Here is a 7,849-nt window from a genome sequence, read left to right as displayed (position 1 = left end):
TATATATATATATATAAATAAATATTTATGTATATATATTTAGTACCCACATCTGATAACCCTGCAGGCTTCCCTAGTGGCTCAGACAATAAAGAATCTGCCTGAAATGCAGGAGATGCAGGTTCGATCCCTGGGTCAGAAAGATCCCCTGGAGAAGGGAATGGCAACCCATTCTAGTGTTCTTGCCTGGAGATGTCCATGGACAGAGGAGCCTGGCAGGCTACAGTCTATGGAGTCGCAAAGAGTTGGACACAACTGAGCAACGAGCACACACACTTCTGATGACCCTACAGTGTCCAAATAACTAGAATTTCAGGGCTAATGACTCAAACCACCATGCACTTGAGTATACATGGGGTGTCATTCTGGACCTCCAATGCTATGATTAACTTATATCCATCATACTAGATCTAGGGTCATGGCCCATAAGAACTGAAAAGGGAAAGTATTGAGAAATGGAGAGGAATCACCTTAGCTACACAAACACATGTCTGGGTATCTGTGTAGGGTTTTAAAGAAATTCCATGGACAGAGGACCCTGGTGGCTATAGTCCACATGGTTACAAGAGAATCAGACACGACTTGGCAACTAAACAACAATTGTGATGTAACTGGGTCTTTTAAAATATACCTCTCTTTTGCTTTCACATTTGTCTCATGACACCCATGAAATGAGCAGGCTAAAAACAGTGTAAGGGGAAAAAATTATTCTACATAAGGGGTAGAAGACAGTAACTGTTCAATTCCATGCTATTTTTCCTCTCTTGCCATCAGTTACCACAAGATACTGCTGCTTTCAAAGCCTGCAAAGAGGCTGGACATTTTCTCCAGATCTTTACTGATTTAGGCTCCTGCCGCTGAGATGAGTAAGCACTTCCCTGGTGGCTCAGTGGTAAAGAACCTGCATGGCAATGCAGGAGATATAGGTTCCCTTCCTGGGTCTGGAAGATCCCCTGAAGAAGGAAATGGCAACCTACTCCAGTATTCTTGGCTGGGAAATCCCATGGACAGAGGAACCCCGTGGACTATGGTCCACAGCTCATGAAAGAGTTGGGCACAACTTAGCAACTAAATGATGACAACAACTTAGATAAGTAATGCCCTGTATTTTTAGCAAACAGTAGATATCTAAAGCCAAGAACTGGAGGGTGCTGGGCTTTAAGATCTGTGCTTATACACAAAGTCAGGCAATCTAATAGTATACTGAAAACAAAGTGTGTGACTTGAGAATGAATGAAAGATCAAACCAAGGGAAAACGTTTTAGAAGCACAGAATCCTGGGCTGACACGTCCAACCAGCTGGCAGATGCAGGGATGAGCTCTACACCACCCCTGATGGAGCATCATTCATTCTTAACTTTCCAGTGGGGCTGCAGGGTTGAGGGGGAGCTAACTCCTTTACATAAGAGCCTATAGAATGTTGAAAGCTTTAGTTGTAATGAAGTTCTTTCTTCTTCTAGGAGGAAGTCAACATTGTTTAACTGAATTTGAGTTTTGCTTTGCATTATGCTATGAAGAATAAACCTAGTTTCACAAGAGCTGAGGACTGTGTGGCATTCCTCAGAGCCCTGGCCTCAAGGGGCCTGGTCTCACTCTCACCACCTTAAATGCCTCTTTTCAAGAGAATATGAGCTTGCACATGCTCCTTATAAGAGTGGTGCTCATGGAACAGGATGAAAAATCCAGAAATAAATTCATGTATGACAAAGGGGGTGAGGCTATACAATGGAGAAGACAGTCTCTTCAATAAATGGCTCCTGTAAAACCGGACAGCTACATTAAAAAGAATGACATTAAAACATTCTCTAACAACATACACAAAAATAAAATGGATTAAAGACCTAAATGTAAGGCTGCTGCTAAGTCACTTCAGTCGTGTCCGATTCTGTGCAACCCCATAGACAGCAGCCCACTAGGCTTCCCCGCCCCTGGATTCTCCAGGCAAGAACACTGGAGTGGGTTGCCATTTCTTTCTCCAATGCATGAAAGTGAAAAGTGAAAGGGAAGTCGCTCAGTCATGTCCGACCCTCAGCAGACATTATAAAACTCTTAGAGGGAAACACGGAGAAGGCAATGGCACCCCACTCCAGTACTTTTGCCTGGAAAATCCCATGGACAGAGGAGCCTGGTGGGCTATAGTCCATGGGGTTGCTAGAGTCGGACACAACTGAGCGACTTCACTTTCACGCATTGGAGAAGGAAATGGCAACCCACTCCAGTGTTCTTGCCTGGAGAATCCCATGGACAGGGGAACCTGGTAGGGTGCTGTCTATGGGGTCGCACAGAGTCGGACACGACTGAAGCAACTTAGCAGTAGCAGCAGCAGAGGGAAACAGGCAGAACACTCTAATATAAATCACAGCAATAGTTTTTGAATCTACCTTCTAGAGTAATTAAAATAAAAACAATAAACAAATGGAACCTAATTAAACTCAAAACCTTTTGCACAGAAACACAAACCATAAATAAAATGAAAAAAAAAAAAGCAACCCATAGAATGGGAGAAAATATTTGCAAATGAAGCCACTGACAAGGGATTAGTCACCAAAATATACAAACAGCTCATGCAGCTCAATATATATCTAAAAAAAAAAAAAAACCCAATTAGAAAATGAGAAGAAAATCTAGACAGTTTTCCAAAAAGCACATACAGATGGCCAACCAGTATAAGAAAAGATGGTCAACACTGTTAACTGTTAGAGAAATGCAAATTGAAACTGCACTGAGATGTCACTCACACCAGCCAGAATGTCTATCATCGAAAAATCCACGAACACAATACATGTGGAGAGGGTGTGGAGAAAAGAGAACTCTCCTATATTTGTTTGGTGAGAATGTAAATTGGCACAGCCACTATGGAGAACAGCATGGAGGTGCCTGAAAAACTAAAGCTGGAACCACCATGTGATCCAGGATTCCCAGTCCTGGGCACAGATCCAGAGAAAACCATAATGTGAAGAGATACGTGCACCCCGGTAATCACTGTAGCTGCTTACAACAGCCAAGATGTGGAAGCAACCTGAATGTCCATTATTGAGCTTGTTAAGGTAGTTTGGGGTCCTTACATAAAGTCGCCATATATTTGCAATTTGGTTCTCTCTGTTCAGTATGTTTTATGACTTTTATAATCAAGCCATTTATTATTAGTAAACAAGATACAAATAAATATGGAACATTTTGACCTAACTCTTTGAAAATATTAATAAGCTTTTTTTTTTTTTTGAGTACAGAGTCAAACTAGCTAAAATCTTCCTTAACTCTTGTTGCTATCCAGGGCTATCCTTTGCCATATCTAGGATTTTGGGGAAAAAATCTTTGCTGTATCAATCACTAAAATAAAAAAAAAATTCTCTTTATAGCACCCCAATAATTTAACATTCTTGGAAACCTAACAACATTAATTAGTTTCGCATGAGTCATTCATAAGGAACACCTATTGTCTTTTATTATTATTTTTAATCTAAATGTTCACAAACCATCTTTCAATGATCTCTTCTAGCAATTTATGAAAATATTGCATTAAATTAATTCTCCTTTAGTTTCTACAACTAATCTCTTTGAAAATTAGGGTGACTGCTTCTATTAAATTTTAGGCATCCTCTCCTGTTCTGCTCTGGAAGACATAGAGAATTGTTTAAATCAGCTATAAGCATCCTGTTTGGGTTTTAAGACAATCTTGTTTTCTGTCCAATCCTTTTCATTTCTAGAATGTTATCTTTTCTGGAGAAGCCCGGCTAAAGTGAGAGTCCTTTGTTTTTGCTTTCTCTGAATTCCACGTTTACCTGATAATGCCTGCCTCGAGAAGCATACTTATTTTTTCCTTTCTCCCTGTCCCAAGTTTGGTTGTATTATTATTACCACTGTTGGTCTTAATGTTAGTATTGACTTTTAGCGTGGTTTGCAGCACGGAGTTTCTTCTGAACTCTTTGAACACTTTGAGATAATATCCTTAAAATTCCAGGATGTGCTTCCTTTTAACTTTTACATCTTTTTAGCTTTTTACCTTTTAGATGACTTCTTTCATTCTTTGTTATAATTATCTGCGATTACACAGAACATCATAGTTCCACATTCCTCTGAGCCATCCCCACTTGGAAGGCTCTTGAGCAAGTTAGCTCTAGCTGTTGTTTTGGATCTGGGGAGAGTGAGTGAGCTGACACGGTATGCTGGGGCTCCAGGGCCAGGCAACTCCTCCTTAGATTTGCAGGACACGCGCCTGTTAGTCATGTGAGGGCTTCCCTGGTGCCTTCGTGGTAAAGGATCTGCCTGCCACTGCAGGAGAGGAGAGTTCTATCCCTGGGCCAGGAAAATCCCCTGGAGAAGGAAACGGCAACACACTCCAGTGTTCAGTTCAGTTCAGTCGCTCAGTCTTGTCCAACTCCTTGCGACCCATGGACTGCAGCACACCAGGCTTCCCTGTCCATCACCAACTCCCAGAGCTTGCTCAAACTCCTATCCATCGAGTCAGTGATGCCATCCAACCATCTCATCCTCTGGTGTCCCCTTCTCCTCCCACCTTCAATCTTTCCAAGCATCAGGGTCTGTTCCAAGGAGTCAGTTCTTCGCATCAGGTGGCCAAAGTATTGGAGCTTCAGCTTCAGCATCAGTCCTTCTAATGAATGTTCAGGACTGATTTTCTTTAGGATTGACAGGTTGGATCTCCTTGCAGTCCAAGGAACTCTCAAGAGTCTTCTCCAACACCACAGTTCAAAAGCATCAATTCTTCAGCGCTCAGCTTTATGTTCCAACTCTCACATCCATACATGACTAATGAAATACTCCACTATTCTTGCCTGGGAAATCCCACGGACAGAGTAGAGTCTGACGGGCCTTAGGGGTTGCAAAGAGTTGGACGCAACTTAGCCACTAAACAACCACCCTCTCCCATCACCAACCCTCCCCAACCATCACCAACCCTGCCCCCCATCACCAACCCTCCCCCAAATCCCCTATTCTCTGGATCTGATTACCCTCCAACAGTGCAATCTCAGAGTGTGCACCTGGCTGGAACAGAATCCTTCCTTGTAGACTCCAGAATAAAACTCTCCTATGCCTCAAGCATAGGAAATTTCCTTGGAAGGAAAGTTATGACCAACCTAGATAGCATATTCAAAAGCAGAGACATTACTTTGCCAACAAAGGTTCGTCTAGTCAAGGCTATGGTTTTTCCTGTGGTCATGTATGGATGTGAGAGTTGGACTGTGAAGAAGGCTGAGCTCCGAAGAATTGATGCTTTTGAACTGTGGTGTTGGAGAAGACTCTTGAGAGTCCCTTGGACTGCGAGGAGATCGAACCAGTCCATTCTGAAGGAGATCAGCCTTGGGATTTCTTTGGAAGCAATGATGCTAAAGCTGAAACTCCAGTACTTTGGCCACCTCATGCGAAGAGTTGACTCATTGGAGAAGACTCTGATGCTGGGAGGGATTGGGGGCAAGAGGAGAAGGGGACGACAGAGGATGAGATGGCTGGATGACATTACTGACTCGATGGACCTGAGTCTGGGTGAACTCCGGGAGTTGGTGATGGACAGGGAGGCCTGGCGTGCTGCGATTCATGGGGTTGCAAAGAGTCAGACATGACTGAGACTGAGCGACTGATCTGATCTGATCTGATGCCTCAAGCCTGCATGCTCACAATGTTTCCACTAGATGGCGATCCACCACCACTGTAACCGTGGCCCTAAAGTATCCTGGCTGTACACCGTACCAAAACCCATAGTAATTTTTTCTCTAAAACACTCTAGAGCCACTGAGATCAGGTTTAAAGATACTCAGGTCATTTGGGTTGCAACTTAGTTTGCCAGATAAATATAGAGTGTTCAAATTAAATTTGAATTGCAGATAAACAACTAATTTTTTTAGTGTACTTCCTGCAAGAGGTGGGTGACCTCTTGCAGACTCTACTCTGTATTTTCATTTGCTAAATCTGGCAGCCCTAGTTGTAGTGCTTCCCTAGGGACAGCTACATCCACCATAGCTTCACAACTGAGACTGTGCAGGAGCCAAGAGCCGGGACCTGGCCTCTGTATCTCTACTCAGCTTTCTTGCATTTCAGGCTCTGAACAGTCCTGTTCACTTAGTATTTTCCTTCCTCCTGCCATCATAACCCTAAATACAGGCTCTGCACATGTCTGAAAAAATGCTCTAAAATCTTTTGGAATCCTGCTCTATTTTCTGATCCTGCTAGTCACATTATTATTCGTTTATATATTTCTGCGATAGTCTATTTGAATATATTTTGAAATGCATATTTTAACATCACTTGTACTCACAGAAGACAGGAAAATGGGCTGCAAAAGACAATTTGGCTTTTGTTGATTTCATTCCAATTCATAAATGGTCTTGACTAGTTAAGAGTAAGTCTTTCTTAGAGGTAAAGACTTGCCTTCATTCACCTAGAAGTGGTATCATTTTAGGCCAGAGAGAAAATCTGGGATAGTTAGCATTCTTACACTTGCATTTTAGTGTATAATGTTCTTTCAAAAATACCCTCCCACTTGAATTTCATAACAAAGTCCTGAGAAATGAAGGCAGATGTTCATTCCATCATTCAGTGGGGATTTACAGGCAGCAATAGCACCAGGTAAATGAACACAAGATTAATAAACTGTCTTTTCAAGTTTCAGGGAACTCACAGTCTCGCTGGGGAGTCAGATAATACACATGACCAGTTACACTATAGGTAGGCGATGCTGTGTGGGAACTCAGCCATGAGAACAAGGTGAGATATATGTCCAGAAAATGCAGCAGCCATGTCTGCTGTGGCTTAGAAAGCTTCAGCATCCAGGGCATTTCTCTTAAAGGAGAGTGGGAGTCGGATAAGCAGAGGAGGAAGGGCACTTCAGGCAGACGGGACACCAGGTGGAAGGCCATCGAGACTGGGAAGACGATTAGGGAGGAGGTCACAGTGGCTGCATATGTACGCAGAAGAGGCCAATGGGGGGACTGTGGCAGAGGAGGCTGGTAAAGGACAGAGTGAGACTGTGAAAGTGAAACTCACTTAGTCATGTCCGACTCTTGCGACCCCATGGACTGTAGCCCGCCAGGCTCCTCTGTCCATGCAATTCTGTCCAGGCAAGAATACTAGAGTGGGTTTCCATTTCCTATTCCAGGGGGAAAGGCCCAAATTCAATGCTGAGATGCTTGAGCTGTATTCTCCAGGCCATGAGAAAGGCAGTGACATTTTTCACTCATTGCCCAAATTTGGGTTTTAGAAAGACAAAGAGAGCCCAAGATTGGAAGGCTTAGAGAGGAGATGCAGAGAAATAAGACCAGGCTACTTACGGAGTGAGTCTAAGTGAGAAACAATGAGAGGCTACAGAAAGCTAAAGAAAGAAGAGGGTCAGGTCTGAGAAATATTTCAGAATCAGAAGCACTGTAATATGACATGATATGAAATGAGTTGAAAGGACTCAAGGAGTAAGAGAAGAGGAAAAAGACTTTGGTAATTAAGAAATGCTATTGATCGTGAAAGGAATAATGGGGTTGGAGCGAATACCAGGAACAGGGAGGTCATTTAGTTTGTGCACTTTGAAGCTTTTGTTCTGTGGTTGTCAGGGTGGACATGTCTAGGGAGAAAATGGGGAGCTAGGGTCCGTGAGAAAGACTAGAGGTTACTATTGAGATTCTTCAGCACAGAAAACGCTGGTTGAGGTCAAGAGACCATGCAGAATGGCTCAGACAGACAGAAAGAAAGTGATCTTAGGATGGACTCAGGGAAATGCCACTGAAAGGAAAAGTAGAAGAAGAAAAGGTGGCACCGAGACTGGTGAGGAACGGGCAAGGGTAAAAAATCTGCCTGCAGTGCAGGAGGCTTAGGGTTAGGGTGGAAAGATCTAGAAGAGGTGCTG

Source organism: Bison bison, unplaced genomic scaffold (assembly GCF_000754665.1).
Source record: "Bison bison bison isolate TAMUID 2011002044 unplaced genomic scaffold, Bison_UMD1.0 scf7180017864211, whole genome shotgun sequence".
Taxonomy (NCBI): Eukaryota; Metazoa; Chordata; class Mammalia; order Artiodactyla; family Bovidae; genus Bison; species Bison bison.
Note: the sequence above shows the minus strand (reverse complement) of the source record.